The following is a 19,738-nucleotide window of genomic DNA, read 5'->3' as shown; positions in this document are numbered from 1 at the left end:
TGGATCTGCGCCATTCAAAGTCTTCTCACATGCCCCAAAGAAGTACTTCTTTTAGATGTGCCAACTACAGCACGACAGCAAATGTTAGCAGAACACAGTGGAAATGTTCATCTTGTAATGTTAAACGTTGTCTTAAACGCGACACAAATTGTGTAGCAACGTTTCATGCAAAACGATAGGAAGGAAGAAGTGCTACCTGGTTTTAATTTCTCATTAAATTTTTTGTTGCGGTATGTTCCTGCTGTTATCTTGAGAACACCACATCCTGCAGGATATACTTCAGGATTAGCATTGTTTATTTTGAATTTGTTTTAAAAATATACTAAAATAAATAAACTTCACAAAAATCCTGTTTTTTTTTTAAATTAAAAAAATCGGGCCTTAAAGGGTTAAAATAATTTCATATAAATACAATTATTATTTTTAAACATATTATTTAGTTTATATAAATGTAATTAATTTATTATTTGGTCGGAATTTGACAGGTATGTCAGAAGTAAACAACGTAGGCTTTGTTAGTAAGTTAAGAGGTGGCGTTAGTAGCACACATATTAATTTATTGACACACACATAGCTAAGAGAGAGCAAAAAAGGCGTCTCTTGTCTATAAAAAGCAAACTTAGAGAGGTATGTTGTTTACGCGAGTCAACAATCGAGAGAGAGAGAGAGAGCTATTTTTGATTGCTATTTCAAAACTGTCTGTATGTAAAGGAGTGGGGTTAAAATTAGGTAGGAATTTATTACTTAGGGTTGGATTAAGATAATGATTTTTATCATCTAAAAAATTTTTGCATGTAAAATTGAATATCCCTGATCAATGTCATCAGATGCCACCAATCACGCATCTCGATGTGCATCGCCCTTCCTTCTGGAACATATAATTAAATTTGATTGGTTGAGAAATGAAAAAGTTTCATATAAAAGTTAATTTATCTTTGAATATGGGACATTTTCGGATCTCAAGTGAGTAGTGAAGTCTGTGTCAACACATGGTTTTACCCGTGTAGGGTAGCTCCCTAGAGCACTTTGCTCGAAGGGCTCTGTTTCTTTCTAAGACTCTGAAGCTGAGTTTTTTTCTTCTTAGAAAGAATGTGTTTTATTTCCACCACCTAATAAAACCATAATGGCATTGTCTCTTCAAGATAATGCCACAATAAGAGCGTACCGGCCAACTACGCAATATAACACCATATTGCGCAATAGTTGGACAGATTAATAAACATGGAAACTTGCACCATGTTGCAATCAGTTTTTCATACGTTTATTAATTACACCGGAGACGACATGGCGCCCAACCTTCAACGAACTCTACCACGACTCCGAGATGTTAGAGTTCTCATGCTCCGCGATCGAAAATCGCAAACGGTTCCAACACGATGCCTGCATCAAAACCACTCAAGAAAACAGCGGGGAGAAGCATCGGATGTTAGTACACCAAACTAACATGCCGATATCCACCTTCTGCAGCCCTGAAACCGTCGATGTGCCATATCTCCGACGAGCCAGCCTACTTGATGCTAAGTACCTGATGAAATGGATGTCTCCGCAGTAGCCAGTCACTGCCTGCCCTACCATTATGTGGTCCAGAGCACCACGGAGGCTCAGGCAAACTCGCCTACGACACACCGGCGACATGCAGATGGGAAATGTACAGCTAGAGAGGACGAAGCCGCCGTAGAGGAGCACGTCGTCGAGGATGGACCTGCAGATGATGTCAACAACACCGACCACCGCCTGTGAGTGCTTTTGTGCAGTGTAAGTGCGCGCTACGCGAGTGTACGCGAGTGTAGTGTGTGTTAGAGGACTTGTAAGTAATTTGACAATATAGACATATTCATTTTGATATATTTCATGTTATATTTGATATATTTTATGCATTTTTTTTCTTTTCTATATGTGATTTGTAAAAAAAATTGTTTTCTTAAGTTTTTTAATAAAATCATCTTTTTTTATCAGCCTCAGAGTCTTCAAAGCAGGGGGGATGTCATCAAGTGCCACCAATCACGCACTTCGATGTTCATCGCCCTTCCTTCTGGAACATATAATTAAATTTAATTGGTTGAGAAATGAAAAAGTTTCATATAAAAGTTAATTTATCTTTAAATATGGGACATTTTCGGATCTCAAGTCAGTAGTGAAGTCTGTGTCAACACATGGTTTTACCCGTGTAGGGTAGCTCCCTAGAGCACTTTGCTCGAAGGGCTCTGTTTCTTTCTAAGACTCTGAAGCTGAGTTTTTTTCTTCTTAGAAAGAATGTGTTTTATTTCCACCACCTAATAAAACCATAATGGCATTGTCTCTTCAAGATAATGCCACAATAAGAGCGTACCGGCCAACTACGCAATATAACACCATATTGCGCAATAGTTGGACAGATTAATAAACATGGAAACTTGCACCAAGTTGCAATCAGTTTTTCATACGTTTATTAATTACACCGGAGACGACATCAAACCAAACTACTTTTATTTTCGTAAATAGACATGAAATATTTTGGAGTTACGCTCCTGCCTACCGTAATACAAACTTCCCGCCCGATTTTTTTGGGTCAAGCGACCCTACGATCGTCTTGACCCTTCCTTGCTCGTTTACAACACTATCATTATCATTATTTTCTATTTTTGTTTCAGGACCATGGACGGAAAGTTGATAAGTTGTCAAAAAACCGCAAGATTCTTCAGAGATAACCTGATCGACGTGGGACTAAATGTCTGCTTCGCTGTCGTTATTTTTATTATGATCGTGAGTCACATTCTGCAAAATACCAACTTGGATATTAGGAAATACAAAATGTATTACTGTGTGCTGACGTAACGGGACTACGGGATTTTTAATCCTTTCGACGTTTGTGTTATAAAGACTGGATCTATTATTTATTATTATTTTTAATTTATTTTTATTTTGTAAATAAACTTAACGCTGACTTATGATTGATTTTCTTATTTTCCTTAATTATAAAATGAGTATCAGTTAAGGGGGGGGGGAGAGGAAGAACAAGACAGATATGGTTAGAAGGCGTTTAAATAACTATGTTGTATCGAAAAAGCTGACAAAAGTAAATGAATAAAAAGTTAATCGTTCATCAAGACTTAACCGAGACAACGTTGCTCAAATCAGGGGCTTCATTGTAATGATATAGATGACAGAGAAGTGCAGATCAAAGACAGATAGATAAACAATAGATAATAATTATATAACATTTTGAAAACAGAAAGACAAGAAACACTGAATCAGCTAAACTGCAAAGCAAAATTTGCGCCAATGAGATTTAACCTGAAACTCATGAATGGACTCAAAATAAACTAAAAACTATATTTACATTTATCTCAAAGACATTAGAAAACATATCAACGAATTATGAACAAAAATTGACATATTTACTCACAAGCTGAAAGAAAATTCTGTATTTAATAAAATATATCATCCCTAAACTAGTATGATATACATAAAATCATACGTCACAATAAAAAATTATATTTATTAAAACTTTCAAATTTAAACAAACACGAATTTATTAAATACCTAAAATACTTAATTTATATGTGACCATATTTTTATCAAATATTATATTTCCCACAAATCTAAATGGCAGACGGAAATAACGTACCTGGAACGTACGTAGCTTATTCAGGTCTGGGAAACTTGCAAACACTGAAGCCGAGATGATAAGAATAAAAATAGACATCTTAGGGATGAGTGAAGTAAGATGGCCTGGTTAAGGAAAACAAAAAACAAAAGATGGATATATCTATAGGTCAGGAGGAACCGACCCAGAACATATGGAACGGCTATATTAGTATCAGACAATATTGCGCAATCAGTCATAGACTTCGTTTCTCTAAATAATAGAGTGGTAATGATGAAATTAAGAACAACCCATAGAAACCTAAATATTATTCAGATCTATTCTCCAACAAGTGACAAGTGAATCAGAGGAAGAAATTGAAAACTCTTATAACAATATAGATGAAATAATGCGACTGACAAAAAGGCGAGAAAACGATGATTAAGTGTTACTTTAACGCCAAAATTGGTATTGCTGAAGGAGACCACATAGGAGCATATGGTCTCTGTACCAGAAACAATAGGGGAGATAGACTGGTACAATTCTGCGTAGAGAACAACCTGTCAGTAGCCAACACCTTCTTCAGAGAACATCCCAGAAGGCTATACACTTGGAAATCACCTGCAGACAGAAAAGATAAAATTGTTTGAATTCAAATTGACTTTATTTTGCTCGATAACAACTTCAAGAAGTACATTATATCTACTAAAACATATCCTGGAGATGACATTTCTAGCGATCACAATCCAGTTATAGTGGATTTTAGACTAAAAAGGTTTCTTAATATTAAAAGAGAAAAAATGTCAAGAAAAATAGACATTTCACAACTAAAGAACCCTGAAAACAAAAATGAAATTAGTATCAAGGTTAAGAAAGAAATTGAAATGCTAAAGAACTTGATATAGATAGACGTTAAAGTAACATGGACCGCTTTAAAAACAAAAATAAAAAAGATACAAGAAGACGACATCGGGTTCACGAAAATTAACAGAAAACACGAATGGATAACACAAGAGATCATGGACCTCATATGGACGTAAAACGAAAACATAAAACAAACCAAATAGAACGCAAACGAGACAATAAAATCATTAGAAAAAGTGCAGAGAAGCCAAAGAAAACTGGATGTCAACCAAATGTCTAGAAATTTAACAACTTCAGGAAAGATACAACACCTTTAATGTCCATAAAAAAGGAAAGAAATGACAGGTAGGCAGAGAAAGAGACCAGAAATAATGATAACGAGATAATTATAGGTACAGAAGACAAACTGGAGAGATAGAAAGAATACATTCAGACACTTTTTGACGATGATAGACCTTGTTCTCCACCGTTCACGGATGATCGAATAAATGAAAAAGGTCCAAAATTAACAAAAGAAGAAGTTCTTTATGCAGTTAAAGCTCAGAAGAACGGAAAAGTCACCGGTCCAGACAATATCAATGTCTAAATACTTAAAATAATTGCAGACAACGAAAGTAAAAGCCTCAACTTATTAACAGCATTATTCAATAAGATATATATGACACAGGTAAAATACCATCAGACTGGCTAAAATCAATATTCGTAACATTACCAAAAAAATCCAATCCCTCACACTACGATGACTATCGAATATTAAGCATAATGACTCATGTCATTAAAACTTTTCTCAGAATCATTCATACACAAATTTACAAGAAGTGTGAGTTCCAGATGAGTGACACTCAATTCGGATTTTGAAACGGATTGGAAACACGAGAAGCTCTTTTGCAAAGGCATGAATATGGATGTATATGCATGTTTTATTAATTATCGAAAAGCATTTGACTGCGTTAACCATCAAAAGATGGTCGAAATTCTGAGAACAACTGCAATTGACGAACAAGACTTGCGATTTATCTCAGATATATATTGGCATTAAAGGACAACAATTGAAAAGGGTACACAACATCCGAAGATATACGAATCCAACGAGGAGTGCGACAAGGTTGCGTCTTATAACCGCTATTATTTATTCTGTATTCGAAATCTATATTCAGAAAGGCATTAGACGAGGTTTAAGGTGGAAAAAAGATTAACGGAACCAACATAGACAACATTAAGTACGCTGGTGATACCGTCCTAATGGTAAGCAATGCACAAGAACTACAAAATATAATAAATGCGGTAGTTTGTCATAGGGGAATGTTCGGTTTACATCTAAATGTTTTCAAAACTAAAATTTTAGTGTTTTCCAAGATACGAACAAATGTACATTTGTATGCTAAAGGACAAATAATAGAACAGGTAACTTTCATAAAATATTTGGGAGCAAATATCAACAGCCAGTATAACTCAAAAAAAGAAATCCTATCAAGAATCGAACAAGTGAGGAAAACACTCATGAACATGAAAACACTTTTTACAAGATCAGACCTTAATCTAGAGCTCAGAATTCGAATGATCAGATGTTAGGTTTTCTTTGTTTAGCTGTATAGCTGTGAAATTTGGACAATGGACTCTGAAACAGAAAAAAATAGATGCCTTTGAAATGTATATCTACAGACGGATGCTGAGAATTCCATTGATACAAAAAGTTACCAATGGTGAGGTACTTCGACTCATGAGTAAACAAAAATAATTTCTCAGCGTAATCAAAGAGAGAGAAATACAATACTTGGATCATGTGTTAAGAGGTGAAAGACATGAATTACTTCAAATCATATTGGAAGATAAAGTGTAGGGCAAAAGATCAGTTGGAAGACGCCAGAACTCGTGACTGAAAGATCTGAGGAGATGGTTTGACCGCTTATCCACAGAAATCTTTTCTGCAGCAGTTTCCAAAGCTACAATTGCCATTTGGATATTTTCATCAATGATCTAAAATAAGTGTTTTTAGTAACAAAGAATAATGCTCTTGCTTTTCATAATGATTGAAGATATAATTGTCTTGGTTCTAAGTTAAGAAGACCTGTACATGGAAGACCAAGGTCAACAAACGCCATGGAAGATCGGTTTCTTAGACTTAGAAGTACTTCGAGTGCGGACAGTTACTGCTACAGCTTTGATTGGTAGAGTGGTAGATATTCATGGTACCATAGTTTCACTTAACATCGTACGTCGAAGATTTAACGAACAAAATTTGTCATCTTATGTACCTGTTACAGGCCCTTTATTGAACGCAGCTAATCGAAGAACAAGCTTGGAATTCTGTGATGCTTATGGAGATTGGGATATGAAAGATTGGAGAAAAGTTTTGTTTAGACTTTAGACGAATCTCGTTTTATGAGATATTCACCTGTTGACCACCAGAGAGTGTGGAAAACCTATAGGGTTTTTAAACTCATGGACTGCAGTTTGGCGGTGGAGGTATAATATTATGGGGAGGTATTTCTTCGGAAGCACTTACAGATCTTGTTATATTAATGGCAGGCGGCTTTAATGCAGATTAGGGAATGTATGGAAAAAAATGTGTTACCTTATATGCATTTTATAGGTAAAAATTTACAGCTAATGCAGCATAACGAGTATATGTGCTCGGGCGAACATAGGAAAACAGGAAAACAATGCAATACTTTACAGGTGTTGGTATTTAGTTACTAGCTAGGCCTCCTAGAAGTCTCCTAGGAAAGGTTAGTTAGGCAAAATTATGAGGGTTTTGAAACTGTGGTAGCGTTAGAACAGGCGCTACTAAACGAGTGAGAACAAATATTGCAAAACAAAATTGCTGATTTAATCCGGTCTATACCAGAAAGGATTAGAGCTGTTATTCGAGCTCAAGGACGATATAGTCGACTTAAGTATGCATTTTTTTAAACATTTCATAATTTTGATTTTAAAAATATCTTACTACGGTATAAAAAAAATTTTAAATTTTTATTTGTTGTTACATTAATCCATATTTTGAAATTTGTTTTTTATGTTACGTTTTGTTATTAAACATACAATAAAAAAAAATTCATTGGAATTAAAGTTTTTCTAATACTTTTTATTTTACTTTAAATAAATTTAGTGTCCAGTTACTTTTGCGGGTCAGTGTATTTAAATAGTCTACTGAAACAACAAAGAAACATCAGAAATTTATCCTGCTATGCCGGTTAAGGATATTCTTTTAGACAAAAAAGCTAAGCAAGATGAGAACACTGAGAAGCAAGCGAGGAGAGAGCAAAATGATGATATAAAAGTAAAAAAATTTAAACGAAAAATTAATATTGCTAAGAATAATACAACTAGTAAGAAGAAAAGACTTTTATTAAAGAACAAAAAAACAGTCGAAAAAAGATTTAGTATTAAAGATGAAGATGATTCTGAATTATTCATAGAGATGGATTTGTCAAATAGTACCGATTCGGATCTTCGTAGCGATTCCCATGAAGTATGCGTCGTAGGCGATGAATTTGAAAAACACAAGGAACTTTAATATTGCTGGATTAAGTGCGGGAGTATCGGCACATGCAGCTTGTTGGTAGTCAGCTAAAGGGTTTTAATGCGATAGGTGCAAAGAAATGTATTACGTAATCAGAAGTATGAAAGCGAAGTTTATTAAACATGTATTCGATTATTTTTATTTTTTCTTACTTTTCCAGCTCAAATAACATGCACAATGTTGCCCACTAGCTAAGCGATATTACTCCACCGGGTGGGACAATATCGCGAAAAGCACGTATTGCGTATTTGTTCAATACTTTAGTAATATATACACTGATCGGCAAAAAAAGTGGCCCCCCTATAAATTTCTGAAAATAAAAATTCATTGGAAATTTTATAAATTGTTTCATATTGTATACATAACATCTTTCATTTTTAAAACAAAAAATGGTCATTGCTGCTTGATTCCTTAGCATAATTTATTTAATTTGAAGGCTACAAAAGAAAATAGTGTAACATCGAAACGAATCACAAACAATAAAAATTACGAGTTAACTTGAACAAAATCAATATTTATTTTGTTTATTATTATGCCCTAAAACAGCAATAACCGTTGGCATACGACTTGGAAGGGAAAGTAACAAATTTTGAATAAAAACTTAAGGAATACGTTTATATTCTTTACGAAGCATGTCTTGAAGTTATGCAAGACTTTCTGGCTGGCCTGATTGACTTCTAATTCAACGATGAATTTTATTCCACAGATGTTCGATGATATTTAGATCAGGACTGCAAGCTGGCTATTCTAGAGTATTAATTCCTACTGCCCTCAAGTAATTTGTCATGATTCTTGCAGTATACGGCCGAGTCTTATCATGCATAAAGTCGAAATTGCCTCCAATAAAAGGATCAGATGGAACTTCCACATCCTCTATGTAACGGTGAGCATTTAGGGGGCAATTGATGAAAATAAGTTCAGTTTGAGCTTTAAATTAGATTCCAGCCCAAACCATGACATCACCACCACCAAACTTTCTTCTTTGAGACATACTGCGTCTGCAAACCCTCTTTGTAAAGAGAATTCGGCTCCAATCCTGTATATCCCAGTGTTGATGTTGTCGAGTAAAAATTAATCGATTTCTTCAGTGTCTGGGTTGTAATTCGGGAACAATAGCCAGCTTTCTTGCCATTAGTCTTCTTTCATTGAGGCGTCTTCTAACCGTTCTCTAATTTATATTCACATTTCGAACCTCCTGCAGACGGTTTCTTGCAGCAATTGCAGTAAAATGGCGATTCCTTAAAAGTTCCATTACAATAAAACGATCATCTCTTTGCGAGGTACCTCTTCTATGAGCGGAACCAGGTCGACGTGAGTATGTACCAATCTCTATAAAGCTATGGAAAGCTCTCCGTACTGTATTTGTCGGAATACCTAAAACTTCGGATACCTAAACTCTTCCGTCTTATATTAATGCAATAATCCGAGCAACATTTACTGTAGATAACACCATATCTTATTATTCACTTAGTCGAAATTCACGTTTGAAAAGCTAGATTACTGTTTAATTAAATGCAACTTAGAAGATAAACAGCAACTACAGAAAACAACACCAGAAACGTCAAAAAAAGCCTATTTGATCCCCGTAAATATTTAAATTGAGACGCAATATAAAACAGTGCATAAAACTTCCAACGAATTTTTATTTTCGGAAATTTATAGGGTTGCCACTTTTTTGCAGTTCAGTGTATTTTATTTCATTTAATTCTTATAACATTTAAGCCAAACAAATTTGTGCAGCGTTTAGCCATTTGCTAACAACTGTTTATTGTGTAAAATGAAAATTTCTTGGATGTTTCTGCTTAACTGCGCAATATTACCCCTCCTTCCTCTATCTATTAATTAATTTAACTATACTATAATTCCACTATTTGGAAGAGTGATTTCATCGTTTGAAGGCAGTGGGGAAAGACGTATGAAAATCCAGTGACGTACACTCACTGTTATTTCAACCTTAATTATATTATATTTTTTAAATATTATTTGTTCGAAATAGGCCACAATATAAATTTATTTACAGGTTTTTACTGACGTTTCGATCTCTATTCCAAAGACCGTTTTCAAAAATATACACGATAGTTACATTTATTTTATTTGTTTATTATTATATATTTATATAATCTTATATTATTTATTTTCTTTTTTTTTTTTCTAACTTTAAAAACGGTCTCTGGAATAGAGATCGAAACGTCAGTAAATTAACCATGTAAATAGATATATTGTGGCTTATTTTCCAAATTCTCCCCAAAAATACAGAATTTCACAAACAAAAAGCTGTAAAAAATAAATATATCTATCATTTATATATTTGAAAACGGTCTCTTTATAGAGATCGAAACGTCAGTAAATTAAACATTTGAATATATTTTGTGGCTTATTCCCTACATTCCCCTAAAAATACAGAATGCCATAAGCAAAAAGCTATAATTGATGGATTCGACCGTTACTTGATGGAAATTCATTTTATGTAACAATAAAACACTGAAAACTTTGTTTTCAAAACTTCCACAAAATTTATTATAAAATCTTATCACTACAGCTGTTTCGGCAGAGTGCCTTTTTTAAGTGATCTATTTTTGGTATGCATTTACACTTTATAGTCTTTAACGAAACCACTTTATATTCTTTAACCAACTTGAGACAAACAGTTCTTCCCTCCTCAACCTATTTGGTTAGACTATAATGTGTAAATGCATACCAAAAATAGATCACTTGAGAAAGGTACTCTGGCGAAATAGCTGTAGTAATAAGATTTTATAATAAATTTTGTGGAAGTTTCGGAAACAAAGTTTTCAGTGTTTTATTGTTACAAAAAGCTATTAAAAACAAATAAATTTGCCGAAAGCTTATTGATGCTACCCGGCTGTCGCGGAAGGTACGCTAAAACGTCTATTGACGTGACCTGACCAGGTTCTAATTGTGTTAATATTCTCTTAAACCAGCGCTCAAATACTTCGGAAGTCATTCTTCATGATAATCTTCTGTTTTTCTTGACTCATATTAAAGCAAACCATCATCAAGGAACCCTGTATCACTTCCTATATGGATAATGATTAAACGTCGTCCTTTTCATGATGGAGCTTTTAATCCTGTAAAGCAGCCTTCTATAAATGCTTCGCGTTTACCTTTGACATTTAAATCTTGCCAATCTTTTCCAACTGTATGACCTTCGTTAGTCCAGGTTTCATCCAAATAATATGTTTTCCGTTCAATGCTGCGAAGTGTGCGTATTTCTTTAAAATATTTTCTTTTCCACACAATAATTTCTTTTTTTATTTTTTAATAACACACTTTTTCTGTTTTTACATAGTTCTGCTAAATACTCTACGAGATATCTTGGGTAAAAAGCAATTGTTTACGAGCCCTTGAGAAATTTTTTCAATGTTAGAATTTTACTCCGAAAATAAAATGTCTTTTCTCGTCATCCAAAACAATGTTTTTTCTACCTCTAGTTTTACGTTTTACTTGCTTTTTATTTTCCGATGTATTTTTAGGCACATGATAAATACAAATAATGGATACTTTTGTTAAACTGCTACAAATATCGAACGATTAGATAATATTTGATGCCATTTTCTGACCTTTTCTTCTGACATTTTGCTGTCTTCTCTTGGAACAACTCGGTTGTTCGTCCATTATGTTTTAATAATCACAGAATATAATTAAAAATTTACTGTAAAACGACAAACTCCAATAACACTAGTAATCACCACAAACTTCAACCGCAAAAAATATAATCACAAAAGGCAACAGAAGCACTCCCGCCAGCACCGCCTATGTAAATAAACGTTTCTTGCTTCGACAGGTGCGGTGGTATTACCGCTACAATGCTTTACAAATTCTCAAGTTCCAAGTTTTTGAAACGGAATGGGAATAAAATGTAACATATCAATTTTTATTTTATAAACTTAAATATGTAACAAAACTGAACATGTAAATAAAATTTATTTCAATGCAATTTTGTGCTCAATTTTTACTATTAAAAAAACTCATTTTTTGGAATTTTTATGTCGGTAATAATCGCTGCGTCGAAGAATTCAGGTATGTATGACCATAACTACTACTTGTGAACAAGAATCGTACGGCATTTTGTGGTTACGTCTGCTACAGAAAAGCACAAATAAATGTACTAATTATACATCCTATGATTTCTGATGAGAAAACGCAAATTAAACGGGTTGTTTTCGGGGGTCGCTGAGTACATTTAAATTTGAGGACATTCGGCGTTTAAACGATGAAATTACTCTTCCAAATAGTGGAATTTTACTATACAAATAAATAAATTTTTGTGTATTCTGACCGGAATACATGCCAAGAAATATACGTTTAAACACGTAGCAAAAACGAGATATTCCATGTACAAAAATTGTGTAGATTTTTGCATATCATTTGATCCGGTAAACCGAGCACTGAAATTATGGCATTTTCTGAGATAAGGAAATATTCCAGAACCAACTAAGTTCTCCCTTAGAAGTTTATTAATTCCTCAGGAAACCTGAACAGATTATAAAATAAACTCCTATAAAGTTTTATTTTTATGGCGAACTCTATAAAATATAGTTTATAGCATAGATAAAATATATCATAGTATCCTTTCTCATAAACACGATCCGGAAATGCACAGCTAAACAAAAACGACATTTTAATGTAAAATATTCGTGCTCAGTTTTCAAATCGTACCAACTGATAAATAAATAATTATTACAAGTTTATTATCATGTATTAATGATCGGTAAACATGTTGTTTCAGGGACGCAATCGGTTTGTTTAGGTATATATGTTAATTGTATGATGTTAGTGGGTGTATGTCCATAATTAATGCGTTAATCTATTTGCAAAGGGTTTGTAAATCAAATGGCAAATCAAATTAAACTTGAAAACATGATTTGATAGCCAAACTTCTGTCGTGGGTTGTATTTACAAGCAAAACTTCCATATCAAATTTAACAGGTTAGGCTACACGCCGTATATGGATTTTTAATGAAACCATCAATGTCAAAACGCAAATTTTCCGTAGAGAATCATCAAACAACAAACACATGACACGGACAAAGAAGGTACACAATGAGGGTTTGGTATAGGAAAAATTGCAAAGATACAAAACGACACAGATTTAGGAAATGAGCCTCAAATAAAATATAGATCAATTAAGTTAAGTAAAAATTAATTTTTTGAAATATGTAGTATGGATAATACAAAAAGACTCTCATCTAGCGATTCGTCAATTTTTTAGTGGAACTATTTTTAAATAAACAATCAAAATACCAAACTCATTATTTTGCTCATAACTTAGAAACTTCTCTATTTAGAGATTTGAAGTTAACAGACAACTTTTTAGTAAAAAAAAGATACACAAAATGAGACATTCTAAATTAAGATCTAATGGTAAACAAAAAAGTTATAGCAAAATGAACAACAAAATCGTTGTTTATGAATATTTTCTCTGTAAACTTTTTAATTATTTATTAAAATTGAAGAGGTCCGGGCAATAAGGGACCTAAGCCTCATTTGAACAGTTTTGAGTAAATCACATTTAAAGTTTTTGACAAAATCCTGAAATCACATTTTTATAGTTTATAATGTTTACCTTAATTCCTTGCTATTGTTCTGAAGCTATTTTCTTGTGGCATTTTAAATTAATTACTATTTAAATGGGAATAAGCCACAATTAAAGGTTAAAATACGTTTATTGACGTTTCAATTTCCACTTCGGAAATCGTTCTCAAAATACAAACATTAGTAAATTACTAATGTTTGTATTTTGAGAACGATTTCCGAAGTGGAAATTGAAACGTCAATAAACGTATTTTAACCTTTAATTGTGGCTTATTCCCATTTAAATAGTAATTAATTCCTTACATACATAATAAATTATTAAATATATTTTTTTAAAAAAGAATACAAAAGAAAACTGCATTTTTTAAGAAAAAATTTATTAAACAAAAAAATGTGGCTTATGACCTTTTTGAAAATAACAAAACAAATATAAATTCTAAAGGCCAGAATATTCCTACAATATTATTTTTTTATTAAAACACATGGGTTTCGTTATTCTTGTCTATTTCCTCTGTTTCATCAACTTGGTTGTAGTCCTGTTTAATGTTACTGGTACTGTTTTCAATAATACTGAGATAAAATTGCTGGTTTATGGGAGGAATATATGGCAAAAGTTTCTTTATGTCCTGAATTTTTTTGATGTTAAGTACTATTGGTCCTCCATATTTTTTTAAGGATTTAGTTGTTAATATATTGTCACCAAACTTTACACCCCTCTTACCAACATTTACTTCATCAAACGCTCCATTTAGGATGTGTTTCATGAAAATGGAATTTGGGTGTTCGCTATCGAACCGAAAGCAGCGCACGTCTGTAAAGTTGAGTGGTTGTTTCTCGGTGGTAAATGTTTTTTTTGTTAGAACTATTTCATCAAAACTATAAAAATCTTCTTGTGACATTTCAACTACTGCAAATGGATTTTTTCTGTTTGATTTTCTCACAATTTCAAACCATTCTTCTGAAGAAAACACTTGCTTAACATATTTTTATGTTTTTCTATTAAAGCAAAATCTCTATCTGAAGGCAAATGGGTGCGCCCAGATACTAGAAAACGATGTTCTATGGTTTTGTAAATTTTTTCCCTAACTAATTGCAGCCATAATGCCATTATTAGCCAATTCTTGTTTTGGCCCCGCAATTGTCAGTAAAGACTACAAGATTTTCAGATCTTGATGGCTTATGGGTTATATACTGTAGCGTGATTAAATAAAACGAGCGGTTCGAATTTATATACATATATTTATTTATAACTTTACAGTTCGGTAGTATCTTAACGACTAACTCTACTTCCAACATTGTTACCTATATATACCACAGTTACTGGATCGAGAATATTCTGGCGTTGTCCCACCTCTAATTCACCTACGTGACCGGTTATTCTCTCTCGCACTCGATACGCCGCGAACTTTCGAGAGTATTAGAGATGCAATGCAACCGTTACCTGGGCCATGCCAAAAGTATGTTCGTAACACTGCTCCCCTCTTAAATCTAATCGTCCCGATCAGCAACTCCGGTAGGCACAGCATGGCGGAATCTACAGGACTCTCCAGCTCTGCATGAACCCTTTAGAAAGAAATAACAGTCTACTGACTTTGAAGGATACGATCCCATCGGGTTAATGCAACACACAGTAATTCGTACGCCGGTGTCTCGGAAGATCACTTCAAGCATGCTTCTGACAATCTTCCAGTCCAGATTATCTAGTGCATGGCCTATCTTGGGTAAGGCCAAATTCTTGATGTCGTAATTGCACACAATTTTCTTCAAATTAGTTAGAGCACGCCATATATCCTCGTAGCTTGCCCTGTCTGTATAAGACTTCCTGGTCACCATATACAGCAAAGATCGGGAACCATCTTCTAATCTCAGTACTCTTCCAACTTTAGGCTGCTGGTTTTTTAACTCGTCCAAACGACCGAATTTCTTATAAAATACGGATGAGATTCCTTTAGTCATCTCAAGATCTTGGGCAACACAGTGGGCTAGAGAGACGTTATGCGGAACACTAAAAAGATCCTGCTGAACTTCTGTGGTCACGCCGAATCTAGCACTCTTTCTCTCTGCGTAATTTGACATAAATTCGTTAAAGCTTGGTCGCCGGTCATCTTTGATCTCATGTTGAAGGGTTCGTGCTTCTTCTGTTTCATTTGAGCCAGCATATGGTGCAAGACGATTTATGTGAACTACTTTTGGTTTACCTTTCGGCAACTTCTTAATTCGGTATATTACGTCATTTATTTTCTTTTTAATTTCATATGGACCTTCCCATTGTCTTTGCAGTTTGGGAGACAAGCCTCGACGACGTTGTGGATTATAAAGCCAAACAAGATCGCCTACTTCATAGCTTTCACTCTTGCATCGAGAATCATATTGATCTTTCATTCTGTCACTGGCTATCTGGATGTGTTGTCGGGCAAGTTCATGAATGTTGTTCATTCTTAACTTCAGGCGGTCGACATAATCTTCGCTTGCAACATGTTCTTCGGAAGGTCTGCAGCCAAACTCTAGGTCGCAGGGCAAACGAACTTCACGACCTAACATCAGGCAGGTTGGAGTCTGGCCTGTAGTTTCATTCACGGCCGAGCGGTAGGCCATTAGGAATAAATGAATATACTGGTCCCAATCTCTTTGATGTTCTGATACAACCTTGGATAGGTGTTTACCCATTGTTCGGTTCATTCTCTCGACCATTCCGTCTGATTGAGGATGCAGGGGTGTCGTTCTGGTCTTATTGACACCAATCAATTTACAAACGTTTTGGAAAAGGGTTGACTCGAAGTTTCGCCCTTGGTCGGAGTGGATCTCCAAGGGAACACCAAATCGGCTAAAGAATTCTTTAACAAGTACCTCTGCAACGGTAGCAGCTTCTTGATTTGGTATCGCATAAGCCTCAGTCCATTTCGTAAAATAATCCATGGCTACCAGGATATATTTATTTCCATCATTTGTCTCTGGAAGTGGACCTGCAATGTCGATTGCTACTCTTTCCATAGGACTACCAACATTGTACTGTCTCATGGGTGCCCTCTTTTTACCAGCTGGACCATTACTGGTTGCACACAGTTCACATTTCCGGCACCATCTCCTTACATCATCTTTACAGTTCACCCAATAGAACCGTTCTCGAACCTTTTGCAGAGTCTTCGTGATACCAAAGTGTCCACCTGATGCACCGTCATGCAACTGTCGCAATACTTCTGACACTTTACTTTTAGGTACAATTAACTGAAGCTTAGTTTCTGTACCATCATCGTTCTCAAAGGTTCTATACAGAAGATCATCTTTCAGCACTAGGCAATTCCATTGGCTCCAGTAACACTTGACTTCTGGACTACATGCACTAATGTCTTGCCAAGAAGGTCTTTCACTTCGACGCATCCAATCCAATACTCTTTTTATACATGGATCATCTGCTTGAGCGTCTTGTAGCTGTTGAGGCTGCCATTGCTCATTAATGACGGTGGTTCGTCTCACGGGGCAAAGTCGTTCTTCTAATTTAAGACAGTGATTACAATTTGCACTGCACGGCCGTCTCGAAAGGGCATCAGCATTTGAATGAACTCTGCCAGCCCTGTGTTCGATCTCGTAATCATATTCTTGTAATCGTTCTAACCATCTTGCCATCTGGCCCTCTGGATTACGAAATTGTAGGAGCCATTTTAGAGCAGCGTGATCCGTGCGAAGAAGAAACTTTCTGCCATACAAGTATTTATGGAAATGCTCACAAGCCTTCACTACGCCTAGCAATTCTCTCCTGGTAACGCAATAGTTTCTTTCTGGTTTTGACAAGACTTTGCTAAAGTAAGCGATGACTTTCTCCTGCCCATCTTGGATTTGGGAAAGAACAGCTCCTATTGCACTGTTGCTTGCATCGGTGTCCAACACAAATTTTCCTGCCTGTCTAGGGTAGCTTAAAATCGGTGCGCTGATCAGAGCCATTTGTAAGTGTTCGAAAGCTCTTTGACACTCTTCGCTCCATGTATATTCTTTGCCTTCTTCTGTCAACTTTGTTAATGGCTTGGAGATGTTGGCAAACCCTTTGACAAAACGTCGGTAATACGTACATAGGCCAAGAAAACTTCTAATTTCGTGTTTATCTCTTGGTACTGGCCAATCCTTAATTGCTGCAAGTTTTTCAGGATCAGCTGTTACACCATTACTTGCTACAATATGTCCCAAGTACTTCACTTCTCGTCGAAACAAGTGACATTTCTTCGGACTCAACTTCAGATTCGCTGCCCGCAATCGTTGAAAGACTTCTGTTAGATTATTGGCATGTTCATCGAAGGATCTTCCAACTACAATTACATCATCCAAATAAACCAGGCATGTTTTCCATGTTAGACCTCTTAAAACTGCATCCATTAATCTTTCAAATGTGGCCGGGGCATTACATAAACCAAAGGGCATAACTGTGAACTGCCAAAGCCCTGATCCTATCGAGAATGCGGTTTTTTCACGATCGGCTGGCTCCATGTCTACTTGCCAATATCCACTTTTCAGATCGAGTGTGGAGAACCAACGAGAACCAGAAAGTGTATCCAAAGTATCGTCTATTCTGGGCAAAGGATAACTATCTTTTTTAGTTACTGCATTGAGCTGTCGGTAGTCAATACAAAAACGTGTTGAACCATCTTTCTTCTTTACTAGGACTACTGGTGATGTCCATGGACTGTTTGATGGTTCAATTACACCTTGTTTGTTCATATCTTTGATGATGTCTTCGGCTTCATCTCTTTTCGCAAATGGAAGTCGTCTAGGTTGTTGTCTGATTGGCTGAGCGTCTCCGGTATTAATTTTATGCTTTACTATGCTTGTTTTGCCATTATCCTTCTTATCCATGGCAAAAACATCTTGAAATTCTATCAGCATAGACTTCACTTTTTTAGTTCGTTCATCATCAAGATCTTGGCACGTTTTAATCATCGTCTCAACAAGCTCCTTTGGATACTTAGATTTCGACGGTTTCTCATTAGTATTCATGGAACAAATCGAAGCCACGGGAACACACTGTCCGATCAAAGTTCTTTTACTTAACTTAATAGCAGTTCCCTTTAAATTCATAACTCTTACAGGAACGACATCTCGAATTCTCACCAAAGCTTTTGCCGTTAGGAACTCGGCATTATTCACATCTTCGACCATCCTTAAACTTCCCTCTCGGCAGTAACCATCAGGTCTGGTCATCAAAATTTTCTCACTATTACCGGGTATTGTTACGTCACAAGTAGTTATTAAGCTGATAACATCTTCTTTGTCTTCATGAAACGGCAACTCTTCACCACTGATCTCGAGAACTCCATCTTTGACATTCAATACAGCCCCAACTTTCCTTAGTAAATCCATCCCCAATATGAACTCATCGGAGATCTCTGCAATTAATACTGTATGTTTCACTGTGGTCTGGCCAATGGATACTGACATATTAGCCTCGCCATATGTATTAATTATCTCACCAGTTGCTGTTCTAAGCTTTACTGTTGCAGGCAATAATTTAAGATGGCCTCGTACTACTTCTGGCCGTGCAATAGTTCTCGTTGCACCTGTATCTACCAAAAACGATCTACATTTATTATTGATACGACCCTCTATGTACAAGCTATGAATTCCACCTGAGGACGTAATGTTCACAGTTACTATGGGGGCTGTGTTTCTCGAGGTCGGCAGTTGCCCCTTGTTGTCGACCCGTTCTAGTTTTCCGACTGTTGTATTATTTTCTTGCAATTTACGACGAATGTGACCTACGTCGTTACCATTCCAACATCTGGGTTCACGTCTCTTCGGCATCATGTCACGAACTACTTTCCGTACGATTTCCTCCAGACGTTTCTCGTTTTGTTCGTCGCTCTCTTCAGAGGTTCGTACTCGATAGCTCCGTGAAGCTTGACTAGCTGTTTCATGTTCTAAGGCAATAGCGAGCGCTTCATCTAAAACTTTCGGTCTTGCTAGTCGTAAAGCTTTCTGTAGTTCAATGTCTCTTAACCCATTGACGAAGGCATCTACAGCAATTTCTTCCAAAATGTTGTCTGGTACCTCCGGATAAGCCAACCGCACTATACGAGCAACATCTGCTTCAAACTCTTGCAAATTTTCACTTGCTCGTTGAATTCTACTTCTTAGTTGCGCCTTGTAGACTTGTTGTAGATGGGCATCTCCGTAACGTTTGTCTAGACGGGTAAACAAGGTCTGGTAACATTTTTCTTGACCCTTAGGAATCGATCTTAGGATAT

The 19,738-nt window shown here is 35.6% G+C and overlaps 1 protein-coding gene across 6 annotated transcripts in view; it reads left to right on the top strand.

The window, feature by feature from the left end:
• Nucleotides 1-19,738, top strand: part of LOC140448356 (uncharacterized) — a 173,521-nt gene that overhangs the window by 109,336 nt on the left and 44,447 nt on the right. For 3 of the 6 annotated variants that reach the window (XR_011951692.1, XR_011951694.1, XR_011951693.1), the window contains exon 2: nucleotides 2,631-2,930. The exons of the other annotated variants lie outside the window; for them this stretch is intronic. The gene's annotated coding sequence lies outside the window, so the exon portion shown is untranslated. Of the gene's footprint in view, nucleotides 1-2,630; nucleotides 2,931-19,738 lie in introns of those variants that run through there. 6 annotated transcript variants of the gene reach the window in all.

This window comes from Diabrotica undecimpunctata, chromosome 8 (assembly GCF_040954645.1).
Source record: "Diabrotica undecimpunctata isolate CICGRU chromosome 8, icDiaUnde3, whole genome shotgun sequence".
In the NCBI taxonomy this organism is placed as follows: domain Eukaryota; kingdom Metazoa; phylum Arthropoda; class Insecta; order Coleoptera; family Chrysomelidae; genus Diabrotica; species Diabrotica undecimpunctata.
The sequence above is the reverse complement of the archived record's forward strand: the minus strand, read 5'-3'. Positions and strand labels throughout refer to the sequence as shown.